Here is a 20,022-nt window from a genome sequence, read left to right on the forward strand (position 1 = left end):
GCACAACATCTAGTGACTAAATTTGTTGTTAGGGCTCAAATAGCACCAAAATCTCAGAAAGTAGTATAAACAGTGTGATCCTAAGAGGATTAGAAGAGAAACACAAGTGCACAAGTTCACAGGGGGAACAGGAGCAATTCAAAGCTCACGCAAAAATCGCGGTTTTTGCCGTGGCACAAACCCTGTGTAATGGCCAGAGAGGAGAAAGTAGCTTGAATGGTGGCCTTTCTGGAAGAAAATGGCTAAACATTTTTGCAATGAGCTTGTAGAGAAATCCTTGCTTTGAACTGATTGTGTTTGGAAGCAGGTAAGGAATAACATCAGTGTACATCTGAGCTACGTGTTTATAACCGGATTTGTCACTGTGTGGTTCCAGGGTTGTTTTTATCTGTGGTTTCCTTTGTACCACACGATTATTACTTGGTTGATAGCAGCAGCCCAGTCTGTGCTATCAGCATGGATTGTTATTTACCTCTTTGGTGTAGTTGGTTTGGTGTGTTAGTTTTGGCCCTGCGGGTGGGAACTGCCTGTCTCATGCAACCTGTTTGCCTCAACCTCTGTGTGCAAGCTCTGGCCTCGACTTTATGGCCTCAGGATGCTGTTTAGGAGGAGATGGTGTTGGGCATTGTACTGAGTGTTTGGGCACAGTGTCACAGAGGGACATGGGCATTGTGTGCCATTCTGTGCAGAAAGAGCTGGTGTGGGCAAGGCTGGTGAGTGCTGGCTGTGAGCAGGTCACTGCACACATGGCAAAATCTTCTTTCTTTTTAAGTTGAGGGGAGAAGTCTTCGGGCCACATTGAGTGTGTTAGTCATCAGGCAATGGTGAGCTGTTCCCAGCCTCTCCAAGATGAAGAATCTGAACTCACAAGCTACTGTGCATTCCCCAGGTGTGCTTTATCAACTTCAAGGGCATCTGGTGGATTATTTTTAAGTGTCACATAGCGTAGCAGTTACTGCTCCTGGGCACCTGTTTAAATCACCATAACAGGTCAGAATATAAAGGCAAGAGATAGTCTAAAATCAATAAATTATAACTGTCACCTGCACTGTTTCAAGGTGCATGCCAAAATCCAATAGGATAAATTTGGAAAGAAAAAAAAGCTGCTGATGAGGCATTTGTACTCAGCACTCGATTCTGAAGAAGGACATCACAGAGTTTTCTAAATGTTTACGTGTCATTTCAAGCGCCCTTATTTAAAACTGGAGCTTACAACCAATTAACATTGAGTGAGGAATGAAGTGAAGTCAGTGAGCCCTTTCTTTTCTCATTCTCTGCTCTCTTGAGTCTTTGCTTCCAGCTTCTTTCCGTGTCACTGCCCTGTTAGATATAAAGCGAAGGACAAGAAGCCTCTTCCACGGATCAGGCGGAAAGGTTTCCCTCTCTGGCTCTGATGATAAGTACTGCACTCAGGATTGCACAAGGGCAAAGAGGTGTTGGAAGGAGACAGTTTGGGCAGCATGTACCAAAGAAGGCCTTTTTTCACTGACGAAAATGGTTTATGTTTGTGCAATCATCCTTTTATTTACATTTGTCATGTTCCTTCCCAAATGAAATAACCCAAACCAAGCATCACACTCAGAACAGGGCAGCAGAGCCCTCCTCTGCCTTTCTCTGCACACAGCTTTTGTAATGATTGAGACTGTTTTTCAAAAGAATATTGGTTGGTTAGTTGGTGTTTTGTTCAGTTTTTAAGGAAAATTCTTTTTATAAGCAAGTAATGTTTTAATGGGATCTGCAGAGCGAGGTGTTGAAGCTTTCTCTTCACTGCTGGTCTGCAGCTCTGGCTGTGGAAAAAGCAGACTTTCTGAGTGGCCTCGCATAGGATACTGTGCCACTTGAGGAATAGAGTTTTCCTCAGCCTATTTACATAATTTCTGCCGCCCCAGTACAACTAAGCAAGGAAATAAGAGCATGTTTGCAAATTCTTTCAATTCCCAGCATTCCTCAGCATCCTCTGCAGTGCCTCTTGCTTGCACTGTGAAGGTGACGTTTCTGCCTGCTGTGTGGGATCTTCTAAGAATAAAGTAAGCCCAAATGCTGCAGGTTTCTTGGTTTGTTTTTTTTTTTTTTGGCTGGGTCCAAAAATGGCTTTATAATAATTTATTTCCTACTTGTTGAGCTTGAAAATTGTACCTGAGAACCTTGTGTTGGTCATGAGCCCCAAACCCCACAGTTATTCTTTAGTCACAGTAAAAGTTTTTTAGCACAGGTTACAGATGCTTTGTAAAGAGTTTAATCTAAAAATAGTCTGATAATACTTTATTAGTCACCCATGTCCATCTGTCACCCTTCCTGCTCTTTGAGTGGGCGATTAGATTATGTCCTAAAGAAAAGTCGTCTGGCAAGTATTTGTGTGAAGGGCAATCGCTCAGGAATATTAGTGTGAATAGAAATCATTTGTCATTGCTGAATAAAAATGGATGTTGCAGTGGATGGACATCAGAATCTGTTTGCTTATACTTAACTATTTCATTCTTAGATGCATAAAATTATTATTGACATGCAGTGAAAATTACTGAAATGTAGGAGAGTGTGGATTTGTTTAGATTATATTTTTGTTGGGGTTATGAACATGGGCAAGATTTCTCTTGAATATTGCACTAGGAAGATTTCTGAAATGTACATGTTGTCAAATATTGGCAGCAATTTTTATGAGCTGGTTTTTTTAGTTACTGAGGTCACTGCAGGAGTTGGTAACTGTCTGGGCACATGGGTACATCTCTGTACATAAACAGAGTTATTTAGTGCAAGATGTGTTTGAAAAGCAGATTTATTTTTCTTTTACTGCTTCACGGTGGATGTAACCATTTTGGAAGTCAAACCACTGAAATGTTGATTTTTGTTCGGGGCTTTTCGGAGTGTTTAGGTGTTGGTAGCTGAGGTTTATTTCCAGAAGAAATTTGGCATGGGCAGAAGATACTGTAAGTTGCCTGGTTGCGTTCCCAAAGCTTTTTCCAGAGAGTTAAGGCAAAATCCAGACATCAGGGTTTTTTCTACCGGGGTTGTTTTGTTTGTGTGTGCTCCTGCTGAATGGGTGCGACCGTCTAGAGGTCTAATGGTGCAAGTGTTCATTCACCAGGCTTGTTTGTTCAAAGGTCTGTGTTTCAGGCTCCCCGCGGGAGCCGATGTGTGATGTGGGGAGCGACAGGATATGCAAAACCCCAGCTCTGTGTGCTGTGTTCTGCTCTGCTCCAGGCTGTGCAAACTCAGTGGTAACCACTCAGCAACCTGAACAGAGCAGGCTGCAAGGCCCATATTTGATAACATTTTATTGTGTGTTAACACCACCGTTTTCAAAATAAAAAATATTAATGCTTCCTATTTCGTCTCCTTATTTCCTTGTCAGCATCACCCTTCTGTGGCAAGAGGCGCCTGAAAGGAAAACTTCTGCATATCAATGCACTGCCAATGGTAAGTACCTTTTTAACTGACTAAAGGTGGTGTGGTTCCTTCCTGCTCACGTGCCATTAGCAGACTTGTATTGCAAATAGTATTTTTTTAGAATAATTACTTTTTAGCACACAAGTGCTAATTGTAGGTTTTTTGAAGAACCTCTAGACCATTATGCTGTTTGACAGAAACGTTACAGTTGCACCTGGTTTTTATCCTGTGGAAAGTAGGGCAGCGTGTTAATTCTGAAGCGAGAAGTGTGACTTGACAGTAACATGGCTCATCCTGTTGGTAGCTGGTGTTGCTTCCTCTTTTGGCCAAAAGCCTGTTTGGGGCGAGCTGTAGCCGAGCTGAGTGTTCTGTTGCCCCCACTTGGGTGCTCTCTGCAGTTTGTTTCAATAATAAAAGTTTATCCTATTAAAAAACCCCAACTCTACAGTGTAAGGCGTATTTTGCTTCAGGCCATTTGTCAGTGCAAGACCAGTGGAGTTAAAATCTTAGCTTCTGTAGGAAGGGGATTGATTGGTGCAGTCTTCTTTTTCCATCTCTGGAATGTTAGTCACTGTTACAGACTATTGGAAGTTCATATTTTCAGATTGTCTTCATGGTTTGGTGGTGCTTCCTGGTAGTTGTGCATATGGAAAGCAGAGGTGAGGTCTGAAGGGAAGGACTGTAATTTACTGCTTCAGCTTTGATCAAATAATCTTCCTTCAGCAGTCTTGGATTCTTGTGTTGTCACAGCTGAGGTGTACAAGAATGGTAACTGCAGCCTAAAGAAATAAATGGATAAAATGCCAACCTGCGTTTTATATTTGAAGCATCTCTAGATCATTATGCTCAGTACGGAAGTTAAAGGGATGATATTTCGAACCACTTGCTTTGAAACCTGAATTTTGGATCCGAGAGCTGTTTCCTTTGGTCTGTGTGTGGGCGTGGGTCTAAGGAATATGTAAATAGCCACTGTCTTTGCCCTGTGAGGAAAATGACACTCCAGGAGAGTTTGCTTGGCTGTAACTGCTTTACTTTGAAATGCAGTAAGCAATTCTGTTCACTCCCAAAGATGACATGGAGTGAAATGGAATATATTTGGCACTAAGTAAAGCAAATACACGCCTGAAATCAGCAGATTTGCACCAAATGGGTATGTCATTTAATAGTCTGATTTTTAGGCTCAGAGTTGATAATGTGTAGAGTTTGTATTGATTTGGGATGAATTTCAGCTGGTAGAAACAGATTTGTTGAGTGAGAAAGCATCGTGTTTACATGGTCACTTGACCTGGTATTTCAACTTCTCAAACCTGAAATGAGCAGTGTTCTCAGCCTTTTCTAGTATTGCTAAACCTTCATTGTTGTTGTTGACCTTTTTCCAGCAAAAAGCTACTCTGATTTCTTTTTATTTTGTAGTAGCTGAGTGTTATTTTAGTTATGATTTAAGATACCGATCTGTATTACTGCTTCTCTTAAAAACATGACTCATTTCATATTAACCTAGTCCTTATACTTCATAAAATTTTAAAATACTGAGAGACTGTACTTGAAATGTTGCTGCATTTTGTCCTAATTTTCCCCCTACAAATTGTATTAGAAATTCAGAATTGCACAGTCCCAAGGGCATGGTAGTTGTTACAGTGATCATAAAATATGCCCAACTGTTACTTGTAGTGAAGTGCTCTTTTCTTTAAGGGTTGTTTTTGTACTATAAGTTATTATATTTTATTATTCGAGAGATTTCTAAACAGTTACTCACCTCTAATTAACTTTGAAGTAGTTTGAATTTACATCCAAGAGACAAGCTAGACACATTCTTCATCACTCCAAAAGCAATCATAACTTTATCTGTATAGTAAAAAAGGCTTTTATAGGTTCTTATTATGATATTTTTTTCTCTGATGTGTGTAAACAAAGTGTGGGCCAGAGGTTGCTGAAAAAAGCAGTTTGTCTACATCTCCCAAACAGGACTTGGTTTAACTTGGCTGCCCATGTTCAACACATGTATTTGAATAAGAAATTAATTTCTGATTCCCTTGAGAAATGATAGTAGCGTTTTGGATCATTTTTTAATCCTGATTGTCAGTTCCATTTCTCAATAGTAAAAAAAAATAGTAAAACAATTTTCACATCCTCTTTTTTTTTCTTAGATTTTCTATTTTAGAGGTAATTAAAAGAAGCTTATTTTTTGCATGATATATGATACGTAACTGATAACTAAATAGGGTAAAATTCCAGTTACTCCTTAAAAATACATTGTAGTTGTTGGCAATTTTTTTAAAAATAAAATATTTATATTGTGATATAGCCTGCTAAAAGATGATATGGCTGTGTCCAGTGGGTGTGAGTTCTCTTTCCCATTCTCCCAGTCAGCTTTAATGTTCCTCACCCTCTCAAAGGAAAGATGCAAAGGCTTAACGAAAAAGACCTGTTAAATGCAGGAAAATAAGTGTATAATGCTACTTTTTCTGGGATTTCGAAGGTTCATTTAGAGACTGATAACTGGGTACTTAATCCACAGTGACAAGGATTAATGGATGCGTTGGAAATAAAAATTTAAAGCCTTGGTCTAAGCAAAAGATGATGTCAGGATTTCAGCAAAGGCTTTAGCAAATAAATTTTCTTAAGTGATGGATCAGGTACCTTGCCCGAGAGAGGTTTTCCATCATACCTTGCAAGGCTTCTCTTGTGAGTTTTGGAAGCAAAACAGTTTGTCTTTCTGTCTTCTACAAGTTATTGAAGCAGGTGTCTGTGTGTGCATAAATTTGTGTGGCAATAGGAGTCTGCTTATCTGTGCATGTATCTATGCAGGCACGTATATGTATATCTCAATATATATAAAGGACTGTGCGAAACCCAGAAACTTAGAGAAAGGTGGGAGGTACAGTTTGAGGCTTTTACATGACAGGTTACTGTGATGGGTTTAATTTTGCACCCAAAAAGGGGTGTGAAGGAATCAAACAAGCAAGGCAACCTGGTGGCCTTCTGAGAGGCATCCTGGAAAACACTGTGCCTGGGTTCTTAGCTCCATCTTCTATTACATGGGTGGTTTGTCAAACATCAGCACCCTCATTGGTTGAAAAGGTCTCATGCAGAAAAGAATAGGGGATGTTATTGTTTATTACAAGCTGCCACAGGTCAAGTCTGAGGATAGGCAGTGAGCCTGTGTTACTTATTCTCCAGGAAACCGGTCTCATCAAAAGCTAAGGCATGTCCATGTAGTCTTGGGGGCAATACAAACTGGGTGATTTGAATCCATTCTTTTTAATGCTGCCTGCTTTTAGGTGAAGCCATCACACTGTGTTTTGAAGGTGTAACGCACCTATTGTTTGTTACATCAACTGTTCCTGTCTGTAAGAGATGTTACAGAACAACTCTGCAGGCGCTAAATCTCTTGGGCCTGGAAATTCCATGGGTGCAACATTTCAATGTAATTATCTACCCAGCGTGTTTAGCCCAGAAACAGCAGGAGTGCTTGGAGGAGATGGGGAGGATAAGTCACTCCAAAGAAAAAAGGCATTCAGTGAAGGGATTGAAAGATGTCTCCAAAAATTCCCCCAAGACTGCAGCACGATTTTTTGCTTTGAACCCCTCTACGGTGCCTTTAGGTTGTCCCGTGACCCTACCACTCCTTAGAAGACAGCTGAAGGAATAAATTAATATTAGCCTGTGGTTCTCCAGCAGCTAAACCCATCTAAATGCTGATCTATCTGCCAGGTTAACCTTCTGCCAGTCCATTATGTTAAAATGGTTTCATGCAGAGGAAGACAAACAAGGGAAGAGGGCAGGAGCCTGCACCCAGAACTGGAGGGGTTTGGTGTGGAAGTTTTGCCTCTGCTGGCACCTGCCAAGGACAGCTGGAGGTCCTGTGCCACCAGCTCCAAGGTTTTTGCACTGGAATTGCAAAATTGGCTTTGTTTCAAGAGGAGCTGAGTTGCATCTCTTCAGTATAAGTATGTACGACGGAGTATCTGGAGATGGGCAGAGCTTTGTAAGGTGGTGGAGCTGAAGGTCAGTTGTGATTATGCTGAGAACAGGGACCCCTGCTTTCAAGAATTTATGAAACTTGACAGTGCTGAAGATGTTGGCCTCGAGAGCCTTGAATAATGGCTTAAAAATAAATAACCCTGCAAGACTAAGGCCCTTACTCTATGAAATACAAATGCATGTGCATACATGTAACTTTGAATGTAGGAGTAGTTGTTTTGAGATATAAATAAGGAGCACTTGCATGCATAAAGCTAACCAGGCTTGAAAGCACTTTGAACAGTAGGGCCTAAAAGTGCCCATGAAATTTATTGTTGAGGCTGTTGGTTGTACATTTTATGGGGTGCAGCTTTAAAAGGGAAAAAAAAATATATATTTCTAGCAGTTTCTAAAATAGTCTAAAATAAGTGACAACATGAAATTTTAGAATGTTCTGCTCCTTCTGAAATCAGTGGATGCTATTACCAATGAAGGAATGTGAAGTGCAATGTATTTTGTCTGATAATTTGTTATGGCTGAGAAATTATATTTCAGAATGTTCATACATCAGTTCTATTTATTTGATCAGCATGAGTTAGTTGATCTAGTGGTTTGTGTGGAAGAGGAAATGCTAATAATGTGATACAAAAGAAAAATTGTGTCGTGTGGTAGGGTGCATACTGTGATAAGCATTAAAAATTGTATGTACATTGTATTCTGAACCACTTTTGGAAGGGTTTTTGAATTATCTGTTTCTTTACAGAAAGCAAGTTAAACACATTAGCAAGATCCCTTTCTGATTCAGAAGGAAAACACCCCTTTTCCCCTTTTTCTGCCATTAAACTTCATCATGGAATAAGTCAACTAAACCCAAAATGAACATCCTTAAAAAATTAAGAAGTGGTGGCTCCATTTTGAAGTAACATTTGTCAGAGAACTTTCTCTGCTGGTTCTCTAAGCATTTTACAGTTCAGAAGTAAGCTTTGACTAAGAATTCTTGGCAGAATCATAAATATATAATTATCTAAGCAGCCGGGATTATTTAGCCCCTGGCAGGTGCCCAGTGCCGTGCAAGAGCAGAGGGAACTGGGCCAGTATCTCAAGCTCTATGGGAACATCCTCTAAAATAGGATAAGGGCCATTGGCTGTTCCTTGTCTACTGCCATTCATACGTTTTAAATCTTAAATGTACCTGAAAAGAGGCCTCTTCTGCTGCAATGGGTTGTCTTCTCTTACAGCTGGTTTACTCTGTTTTTTTCCTTGTTGTCTTCCTCCTGCTTCACCTCTCCTGCCTTGGGTTTTTTCTGTCTTTACTGCTTTATGCTGGTTTTGTTCAATAGATAATGGCAGCAATAGTAGTGCAGTTAGCATTAGATTATATCTTACTTGATCAGTGTGCCATCTGCTTTAGAGGAGAGGGAGATTTTATGTTTCTGCTCTGGGTTCACTGCCATATGCCCACGGTGAAGTCGTGTAACCTGAAATGACCCTTTTCCTGCTCTATTATATTGAAAGAATTAGAAATACGGTGTAAAATCTTCTCGACATTGACTAAGTTTGTTGTGTAGTTAAAAAATTAGCCTGCATATCATAGGTGTGCATGAAGTAGGATGTTGTAGAGAAAACCCAAGGACAGGCTCTTTTGTGTCCCAGCACATGAGTGTTGCCATCTGGAGAAGAGCAAGGCTTGTTTCACGGAAGACTGTGTTAATGTGTCACTTGTACCATCAGGCCTTGATCCTGGTTTCCTTCTTGTCAACAGAAAGTTGATGTGAGTTCAAGTTAACAAAGGTAAAAGCTGCCCTTAGTCTCAGCAGTGCTGATGCTGGGAGATAATGGATATTGCTGCAGAACAACAGGAAGTCTGTAGGCTGGGGGGAATGACACTAGTGATACTGACTTTTATTTACTTAGGAGAAGCTGAGACCTTTGGTGAAGTGGTCGCTAAAGACCAGGGGCCCTTTGTCTTGAGGGCCATCAACAGGGATGGCAGGTCTAGAAGCTGTGCTTGGATGCCAAGTCTCCAGTTCACCAAATGAACAGAAACAGAAATTGTAATGGGTTATTGCACCCATATTTGTAAATAAAGGTCATGTGTGGTGTTTTTATTGTAATTTAGTGAACAAATATAAGAAACTATTCAAGACAAGGAGTCTGAATAATCGGGGGAGGGGTGATACTGAGCATATGTATGTAGGATCAGCATCCATGAATTTAATATTCACACAAATGGAGGGTATTGGTGTCAAATGTGGGCCATGCTTGGAATCTTTGTCCTCATTAATGGTATTCATGAAATCTTCCCCTTTCACTTAATTTCTTTTGACTGTAGAGGGACCATATTTTATTGAGATCTACATGTGTTTTAATGATGTTTTATGATGTGTTCAAGTGTTTGACAGCTGTTTTTAAAAAAAGATAAGCCTAGTAGTGTAGGTCAAGTTAAAGTCCATCATAACAGTATGAAAGGGAGAGGATTTCAATAAAGTAATAAACTGGCAAATAAGCTTTTACACAATCAGCCATTTCACTTTTGTGACTTGTTTTTTCTATTAGCTTAGTTGACATGTTTTGTGAAAACAGCCATGCACTTCTGGTAAAGAGCATACAGTAAGTCAGATAATATATATATATATGATGGACTGTGAAGAAATGATTTTAAGTGTATGCTTATTAATGAACTCAGTGGTGGTTAAAATGAACAAGGGGCAGATCAACAATCAGAGCAGATTCTTTTTTCATGAATAAAAGAAACAAATTTAAAAGTATCAGGTACATAACACACAAATTAAGGGAAAAAATAGATGGTCAAAGGTTAAAGAGGGAATGAAAACACAAGTTTTATGGTCACAAGATCAAATGAGGCATTAGTTAATTTTCCTTTTTTTGGTGCAGTTCAGCGGGAGTTCAAGTAATTCAACCGAGTGATTGAACTGGAACAGAAAAGAGTGCCAGAAAAACTGGTTGCTAATAACATAAACAGAAAAAATAATCAAATGAACTTAAGACTGGATGTCAGCATTTCACATTAAAATGCATTTGAAAAGGCTAGAATTCCATCCCAGTTCATGGAACCTGATTTACATAGAAAACAAATTTGTAACAGCTATTCTTGCAACAGCTGATAAATTATTCTACTAATGAGCCGTCAGAATGGATTTAACCAACAAGTGGCTGAGGCTCAGAAGGTGTTTTCTGAAGACTGACCATCTGGGAAATGGGAAGTAACTTGAGGAGTAGGTGAGGATATTTGAGCCCTTACCTTTGAACTCTGAGGAGGTGACTTAATTACGTAAATTGCAAATGGAAACCACATTAGGGATGCTGGGGTTTTGCTCTAAATAAAAGATAAAATACAGTATTATTTCCTACCATTGGCACCCCTGAGGTGATGTTCTGCTCTTTAGCTAAGATCATTGCTGCCTTTTCTCATACACGTTTCATTCTTTTTATTATAAGCAAGTAACTAGTATGTTTTTGAGTTCGTGACTGTGAATGCAGCTTAGAAGAGATTGTTGGCATACCTTTCCACTGGCCTAATTCCTAGCTTCTTTTATATTTAACTTCCTCTAAAAACAAAATCCTTTTGTGCTGAACCGTTCGGTTTTGGTTATCACAGAGATATTCCCTATGCTGTTGCAGTTCATGAGATTCCTGGTTGAAAGTCCACCCCAGTGGGTGGGCAGACTCTGGCATGTCCTCATTCTTGGCTGGAGCTGGGAGTCCTGGTGAATGGGCTGTTGTGGAGCAAAGTTGCTTTTACTGACCCATCCAGTTATGTTTTACCATTCTCTTTGCTGAAGCTGACTGAAGTTTCTCAGCATATCGGCCTCCTCGTAGCCTACAGGAAAAAGCATTCCCTCTTTTTTTGGTGGTTTTTTTGCGTTTTTTTAAGGTTGATTTTTTTTTAATTATTAATTTTTTTTTATTCACACATGCTGTGACCATGGTGGTCCGTGTGTTTCAACTGAATTTCCTTTTCATCATAACACAAAGTAAATAAAATCCCAGTTTTTGTCTTGCAGTATGCCCGTGTAGAGGGAGTTGCAGGGATTACCCCAGTGATGTTGGCTTGTACTTGGACTGCCCCTGTTAAAGCTTCTCATTTTCATCAGGCTCTGCTTTTCAGTCATCCACAGTCAGATGTGGGTTGTAGCGTATTTGGAAGAAGATCAAGTGTTACATGGCATAGCATAACTGCCATCCTCTGAAATGTCTTAGTCCTAACGTCCCTGTGTCTGTAGTTTTTGGGAGCTCTGGCGTTGGGTCGTGAGGGAACTGGGAACATGGGGCAAAAACTGTCACCTGGGAGAAAATAGTATAATTGATGTGAACATTTTACTTCAGCAAATTCAGAAGCACATAAGTCTTGGACTCATTTTTTGTCTGATTTGGAAAGCAGTTTAATCTGTTATGTAAATCTTTAAATTTATGCTTCGAAAAGGAGTGTTACATGCGTAAATTCTAAAGCATTCCAAAGAGAACTTGTGGCATCTATACATAGCAAACCTATGCAAAAAAATACTCATTTTTGGGGTTCCTAAGGTTCTGTTGTTATCCCAAGATAGATGTGGGACTTTTTGCATAATGGATGAGTGGAGAAACATAGGGAAAGGCAAAGCTTGAGCAGAGTTTTACTAGAAGCGCCAAGTTACAGCTGTGGTGGGTGACATCAACTTAAAAAGATGTCAACTATGCAGGACTCATAAGTTAGGAACCTCTCTGCTTGCTTTTGAAGAAAAGGCATTGCAGCTTAAGCCAAGTCAATTGTTCCACATATTTTTGTGACTTGTAACTCATCCGGTGGAAAATCCACAGTGGTTTGTAGGCACAGTGCTCTGAGTAGGGAAAGGAGCTTGGGGATTCCAGGAGGAGATCTAGGTCACAGAGTAACACACTTGCTTCCTTATTTTCTTGCCTGGCAGCGTGTCATTTGTGTTCTAAATAGTGCTATATCCACAGGAATCTTCCACCAGAAAATTAATGTGTGTCAGAGAAGTCGTATATTTAAAAATAAAATAAATCTAGCCTTGCCTTGCGCATCTCTTCTGGCTACAGTCATGAAAATTGCCTGGAGGTCAACTGAAAGGGCCTGTTTGGGAAGTGGGTGAAGTCACAGCCCTTCCTTGGGTGGTTTGTGGGAGCTGAGTGTAAGTTAGGACCATTTGGAGGATAATGCTGTGGCTCATTTACACAAGCAGGTTGCTGCACACTGTGTCAGAGTTGAGACAGCACAGTGTGATGCTACCATGGGCATGGTTTTAGAGGGCTTGAAGAGCAGTTTTGTGGCCATCTCAACTTTGAATTCAGTGTGTGCTGTACAGCCCCTCTGCCAGCATATGTTGAAATCCTGCGATAAGAGTGCTATAATTAGGAAGCTCAGTTGGAGAACTGGGTGAAGGAAACACTTGCATTCCTTAAGTATAGTGGATTTGTCAAAAGGAAAAGTGTACTGTGATTCGTTGTGTCTTCCAGAGAAGAATTTCATGGTACGTGTCTTGAGTTAAATGAAAAGAGCAGGAATATACTGAAAGGGGGAGGAGGACAATTCTGTTTTAAGAGGTGAATGCCAAAAAATCCTCCAAAATCGAAGCATTTTGAGGAAGGATTTTTGCTTCTTTTTGTCTTTCTGTCATTGCATCTTAGTACAGGAGACTGTAGGGTCTGTAAAGTGCGGACTTCACTGTAGGAAATGGATCTGTTTATCACTTCTAGCCAACTCTAAGTGAGGTGTATGGATTCTTTTAGTAACACCTAGAAAAAATATTTTGTTTTGGGAATCTTAAATCTACTAAATATTTGCTGAGTGAAGAAAGAATCCTAGCCAGGCAGAAGTGCATGTGTAACACTTTACCTCACACCGGGATAATGGCTGCAAATTTCTGGAGCTTCAGCTGTTTAATAAGGCATTCCTTAACTCAGCCCAGCAGCCAGAGCCAAGAGCAGAAAAAGTGACTGTTCCTGTGATGCTTTTTTCTTTCCTCTCTCAGCCTGTTCCCACAAGACACTTCCCTGCCTGCTCGGCTCTAGTCTTGCTTGGTGCCCGTGTTTATGCTGTTTTTGCTGGGGCTGAGCAAGACCTGGCTGTTGTTTTGTTTTAATATATATTCTCTTAGACCAGGGAATACATATATATATGTATATTTTTTTTTTTTCACTATTTCCTATATGATTAGAAAATGAGAGAAATCACATCCTCTCACTGTATAGATTGATTTTTCTAAACACAGAATGGTCTTGTTACCTAACTCTTTATCTAGTTTTTTTCCATGTAAACTGAGGGCTAACATTTAATCCTCATTCAGTACTACAAATATTTCATTCCACTGACCAGAGAAGTTACTGAATTTAGATAAAGATGGCAATATTCAACATTGTATTTATCCTAAGTCAGAAATAACTGGCACTTTCACAAATGTCTAGAAAAGCTATGTTACATCTCAACACTTTCATTATCTTTGAAGACTCTTCAGTGTATTTTGTCTCCCACAGAAGAGGAATCTCTTTTCTATTTTTTTTTATAGTTGTTCTAGGAGGACAGACAGCAGTGATACTGACTCTCTGGAGAACCTTGGTCCATAAGAGAGAGCAGCAGATGGTCTAAGGGAATATATATTAAAATAAAATAAAAGTCCTGGAAAGGAAACTTTGTTGTTGACTTTTGATGTTGTTTATTGACCTTGTCTAGTTAAATTACGATCTCTCTTCAGCGCAGGAATGAAGTCCTGTGTGTTTATGCAGCATTAACACAGTGGGGCCCCCACCTTAAAAAAGGGTCTTTTGGATGCTGCTGTTATTCAAACAAATGATAATAATGATGTTCATTATGTCTGGTTTTAGTTGTAGTGAAGGTTTCTTGAACAAAAAGAGAAATAGAGCAGCAACATTTTTAAGTAAAATAAGGCCCCATGATCCATTGCATGTGTTGCTTTTTAATTGTCTGTTTTGTAGATGTTTTTGTACTACTCCATTTTATCTAAGTGTGTATAAAACCACATCAGAGTTTTTACAAGGGTTTGTATCAGTGCATGTTGTGATTTATACTCAATAGTAAAGATGATGACTACCAGAGGTTTCTTGGTTTTATATAATCCTGGCTTTTGCAGCCTTGTAATTCACTTGCTGTCTGTTTTGCAGTGCAAAGCAGTGATATAAATTCTGCCCATAGACTTATTTGACTTTTCCTTCTCTACAAGTCACAGAAGCACAGCTGTGGGGGTGGCAATCCTCCCCCTGCTCCTGCACCTGCTTGGTTTCCTCCCAGGCACTGATTTCTGGCAGCCTTGGGGGTTTTTTCCCTCAGGTTTCAGTGTTACAGAGGGAATTGAGGGGCAGGGTAAACAGAGATAAATCTGGTTACATATGGCTGTGCTGTGAAAAATGCAGGTCGTTTGTGTCTAGAAATTGGGTCAGGTTTTAATTGCATTGTCAAGGGTAGTTAATGCTTAAATAGTTTGCTTCTCAATATAAAAGGGAACAAAAATGGATCTGCTATTAACTTTTTCTAACACTTCTTAAATTACAGTATGTATGTGTAAATCTGAAGTGCAACAGGTCTAGAAAGCCCTACAATCCTTTAACTACTTGCAAGTGCTCTCAGTTTTCTTTGTGACAAAATGAGCTATTTTTGTTTTTCAATAATACATCCTGTGGCATATCTACAACGAGCCTCTTTCTCATCCGAATGTTGCTATTCTGAACAGACAGACCTGTTTGCTTCACCTGAGGCAGAAAACAATATTTTTGGTGTGTTTTGAGTAACACTTCTAGCAGATTTGGGAGCCAAGGTTAAAGTCCATGATCGCTTGACAGTGCTGCCTCATCCCCCTGCCTCTGCCTGCCTTCACACGTTTGCCCTCGGTGTATCCACAGAGGCTGTGTAAGTGAATAACTCTGTCTGCCTTTCTTGCTGTGCTGCACAGGGTCATCGGGTTTTTTGCTCTTTTTCTAAACTGCAATTCAGGTGAAGAATGTGATGGCAAAGGATTTATTGTTTCTGTGGTTATATAACAGGATATTCAGTTACAATAATTTCAGTTAATTAGGTTAAATTCAGCGGAAAGGCAGCTTCCCTGGCATCTTTGAGGGGGAATCCTCTTACCAGGAGATCCACATAGACTGCCCACGAAGTCTGTGGTTTGTCTGGTTCCCTCTGCAGTGGCAGGGTACATGTGGGATATGAAATAATAGTCTGAAAACACAGTACTTACAAAAGGTGTTCATCTGTCAGCAACAGGGGTTAAGTGTTCACTATATCCTTGGGGTTTTTTCCATGAAGAAGTTTTTGGTGTGGATTTTTTTGAGTGATCTGTATGAGGCAGGACTTCCTAGAAAACCACTTTTCTTCATTTCTGTAACATACCCAAGCCTCTAAATTCTATCTCTGTTTCTATTCAGGTTAATTAAACCGTAAAAAATAATGTCAAATGTCCTTCCCTCTCTAAAGCCAGCTGTGCCTGGGGTAAGCGTAACTAAAAAAAAAATAAAATTAAAATGAAAATAATGTTTTCCTTCTGCTGGTAGTGTTTGCATGTTTTAAGGTAAGTGTTGGATTTGGAATAGGAGAAAAATCAGAAAATATGCACTAGGTCTTGACTTGGTGCTGGTTTTATATAAAGCAGCTAGTGTGAGGTTGATTGTGGTGGTACAGCTACAGAGAGAAAATCACTTATTGATAGCTAGGCTCCAGTTTTTATTTCCAGCTGTAAGACATGTGGATTCCTAAAACTATTGCTTCAATGAAATTTGCTGATGGTGAAGACTTCCACTTAGCTGGTCAAGGCCACTCTAATCCTGAAAATTTTTATATGATCTTCTTAAGGTTTAAATGCTTTCAGTATACATAAAGGAAAAGCCCATCAAGGGATGGATGGAACCACATTTATCTTTTCTTTATTACCCCCTTTTCAAGTACCTTGCAGCTTTTCTGCTTACAAGTTTGACAGTTATTAGAAAAAATAAATTGTACAATGGATATAAAAATATCCCATGTGATGAAAGTGGCTTTGGATCCCAGGTAGCTTTGTGTTTTGTTTCTTCTTGCAGCTCTTATTTCCTTTTCTCAATTTTGACTCCTTTAGTTTTTTAATGTTTATAGTGTTCTAGTGAATTTTAAGATAAAGGGAAAATTTAGGAAATGGAAAAACATAGACAATCCTGTTCCCAGAAAGCAAATTATGCTCTTAATAATTCAGGATTCTCTTCACTCCCCTTGGATTTAAAGGTGAGTTGGCAACATGCAAAATTAGTTACAGCTACAATTGATTTCTTTGTGCAAGTACTTTGGTATGCATAAATACATGAGAAATTAAACAGCTGGCATAGGGCCCCTGGTTTTGTGTAAATCTTTAGGCTAGGAGGATGATTTTTTTTTTGTTTTCTACAAGATTGAAAGAGCTAGCAGTAGAAGTAAGTGAAAGGCATTATTAGGAGGAATGTGCTCCTACAAGCTGATGGAAAGTGATGTGCTTTTATGCCGAGGGGAAAGCTGAGCAGCAGTGATTACCGTGTTTCTCTTCAAGTCTATCTTTCAAACATTTCTGGGCATTCCAGATTAATCTGCTATAAAACTGTAAAAATAGGTTATTATCCACTGAAACATGAGCACAGGTCACCTCTTGTTGAGGAGATGGTGTTCCTTAGGCTTAAGTTTGTTTGGAGAACTGTTTCTGTGTAATTCTGTCTCCATTTCTGTTTCCTCTCCATGGCAGACATACCTGAAACAACTGAGTCCTGCTTCTCCCTCAGCAGAAGGCTTGAGGCAATTTAGTGTGCATTGGCAGGGTTTCTCCTGCCAGTTCTCCATCTTCAGTGAGGCCTCTGCAGGATGCTCTTTTTTTCCTCTTTTCTGCAGATAGTGTCAGGCATCTGGAGCGAGAAAGGGAGGAGAACTGTTTTCAGGGCAAATCACAAAAAAGAAGAAAATGGTGGTCATAATCTTAAAAAATGTAATTCACCTCTTCTGAAGCCTATGCTCTAGTTTTGCCAGAGAAGTCCTCAGTTGCATCATTCACAAAAGCTTCAGAGAAGGGGTGTTCCATGTTGATTTTCCATGATAGAAGAGAAGAAACAGGAGGGGTCTTAGCAGGACCTCAGTGTGTCAGCAGGTAGCCACATATGGAATGTGTCTTTCTCTTGGTTAGCTGGGAGTCACTGCTGGGCTTGGTCTGGACCCAGTGTGGTTTTGTGCAGTGTCTTATGCAGGTGCAGCCACTTTCCCCCACTGATTGATAAGATATATTGTTAGAGAGATGGTTTCTGCTTTGTTGACTATTCCATTTAAATACAGTCTAAAGATGGAGTATTACATTGTATTGCATCTCACACTGCTTGTAGTACCAGGAATCAAAGCTAGTCTGTGGATGGGAGGTAATAAAATCAGGTCCAAAAATCTCTCACTGCCATTTCCTGGACACTCTCTTCTCCCAGCATCACCGTGTCCAGCGTCCGATCCTTTTTCTTTTTCTTTGTGTAGACTTCTAGATGGAAAAAATGTTTGCACCAGCTTGTGTGATGTAATAGACTATTAAAATGTAACATGGCTTTTGGTATAGTTGCTGATGATGAAGGTTAGGTGTTAATTTGGGAAGGCACACAATAGGGGTATTGTAATTGAGCAGTGGCTGACATGTCGCTCAAAACTCAAAGTAGGTTGTACTATAAATATAGTCTCTTGTTTTGCAATTGACATTTTGCTAGTGGGTGGCTAATTTGAAGGGAAATAGACCAGTGATCTAATATTAATAACTAATTAATAGTTATGTGGATATTTTAAGTCTATTTTTCCGCTTATTTATAGGCATATATTATTCATCTATGCTGTGTATCCTTCTTTGTATGTTTAATTCTGAAACTTCTACTTCGATAATATTCAGGCTTATGTGCCTTTGCAATCAAAAGCTTGAAAGGAAAGTTGGTGTATTCTTCAAAACCACTTTTTGAGGATGACAATTTCAAAGTAATGATGCCTCAGCTACTGAGGAAAGTCTCCCTCTTGAAGCAAGGCCTAACGGGAAAGCCAGCGATGCGTTGCCTACATCTCACCTTCATCTGTGAGTCCTAAATCAGCATCAGTACTGTATGTTTTCCTGTGTATAAAGTAGAACATAGGGGCAGTTTTTAGGCCTCCACTGAAAGTGTGTAGTTCATGGACAAACTGAAGAAGAATAAAATAAGAAGGGGCATCTCACAAGAAGCCTTATCCTGTGGGATCAAGAGTAAAACATGCATTAAAGTGCACATCGCTTCTCACACCATATGTGTTACTATACCAAAGAGATGTCATGTTTTTCTTTGCTCTGATGGGGCAAACTTCTATGCAGGTTTATATCTCTTCTGCCTATTTCCTTTGCCTCCTGCCTTTTCTCTCACACTTGCAATCATCTATAAATTAATAAGTGTGCGATACTTGTCCTTTTTAATGAATTCTTAATAGAATTGATAATAAAGCAGGAAGACTGTGTGAGAGATGCGTTATACTTTGTATATGCTTGATATTTTTAGATCTGTTTTGTCACATATCCAAACACTTTTAAATGCATTCCATCAAACTGTAGAACAGTGCTGTGATACCCCAGGCTGCAACTGCTGCAGAATCTGTGTGTGTTGCCTTTGTGTCTTGTCCCTCTTGTGTAACTTTGCTGTGAGCACTTAACTCACAGGGAACAAAAAATGTTTCCCCACTATCTATACAGTTTACATTACTCATTTAGCTGCTGTCCTAGGAGGTTTAAGTTCTGTCCTAGAAAGCATTTGCTATTGTTGGATTAAAACCCGGCTTCTGTTACTTGTGGAACACACTCGTTAGTGGAAGTACCATGGTCCCTTTGACCACGTGCTGCATCTTCTGCATAAAGATCTTCTCAGCATTTGTTACAAGTGTGAGGAAAAGCCCATATTAGTACCAAATGTCTGACAACAAACAGATGTAGTGTTTTGCCTTTTAATACCCTGCACTTTGGAGGGTGGGGGTTTGCGTGCAGCTGTTTGCGTGTTGGAGGGCATGGTTATTGATGATAGAGGAAGCACAGTGTGGGACTTGGAGCTTTCACAACTGAATTGACAACTGCCAGCGCCCTTCCAAAGGTGTTGAGCTTTTGTGTTTGGTCTCCACAAAGCTGTGTCTCTGCATGTTTCTCAGTGTAGCTCGTGGAGTCATCGTCGTGAAACAAACAATTCCAGATAGACAGACTCTTTGAAGGAAAGCTTCTTGCTCCCCATTTTCTTGCAGATATCCAAAGATTTCAATTTCGAAGTGGGTTGGCTTGTTTGTGAGGGTTTTTTTGGGTTCTTTTTCCTGGCTCTTACATACTGTGATGTACACAGGACATCTCTGGGCAGAGAACCAACCCAAAACAACTTGTGTCACTGGTGCATTGAGCTTTAGCTGGAGGGAGAGGTTGGTGTTTTGGGCATTGCTTGGGACCCAGGCCATTTCAAGAAGTGCTCGAGGTTCAGTTGTCCCTTGATAAAATGCAGCTGGTAGTGTTTGTCCAGTTCACGGTGGTCTGAGGAAGAGCTGACACCGCTGACACACTCGCCAGCACTGGTGGTGAGAGTTGTGTATGAAGGCAGATAATAAGGCCCATGTTTAAACTCTGCAGGACACATGAAGTATGATTTCTGTAATTTCTCTTGTTTCATTGTTAGTTTGAGTCATGTTGGAAGTGACTGTCA

At 39.9% G+C, this 20,022-nt stretch overlaps 1 protein-coding gene across 4 annotated transcripts in view; it reads left to right on the forward strand.

Annotated features, from left to right (window-relative positions):
• The window catches only part of TBL1XR1 (transducin beta like 1 X-linked receptor 1), a 110,578-nt gene that overhangs the window by 44,756 nt on the left and 45,800 nt on the right, over positions 1-20,022 (forward strand). For all 4 annotated transcript variants that reach the window (XM_027685515.1, XM_027685514.1, XM_027685517.1 and 1 more), the window contains one exon: positions 3,350-3,414. The gene's annotated coding sequence lies outside the window, so the exon portion shown is untranslated. The remainder of the gene's footprint in view (positions 1-3,349; positions 3,415-20,022) is intronic.

This window comes from Neopelma chrysocephalum, unplaced genomic scaffold, assembly GCF_003984885.1.
Source record: "Neopelma chrysocephalum unplaced genomic scaffold, ASM398488v2 Primary Assembly neopelma1_69, whole genome shotgun sequence".
In the NCBI taxonomy this organism is placed as follows: domain Eukaryota; kingdom Metazoa; phylum Chordata; class Aves; order Passeriformes; family Pipridae; genus Neopelma; species Neopelma chrysocephalum.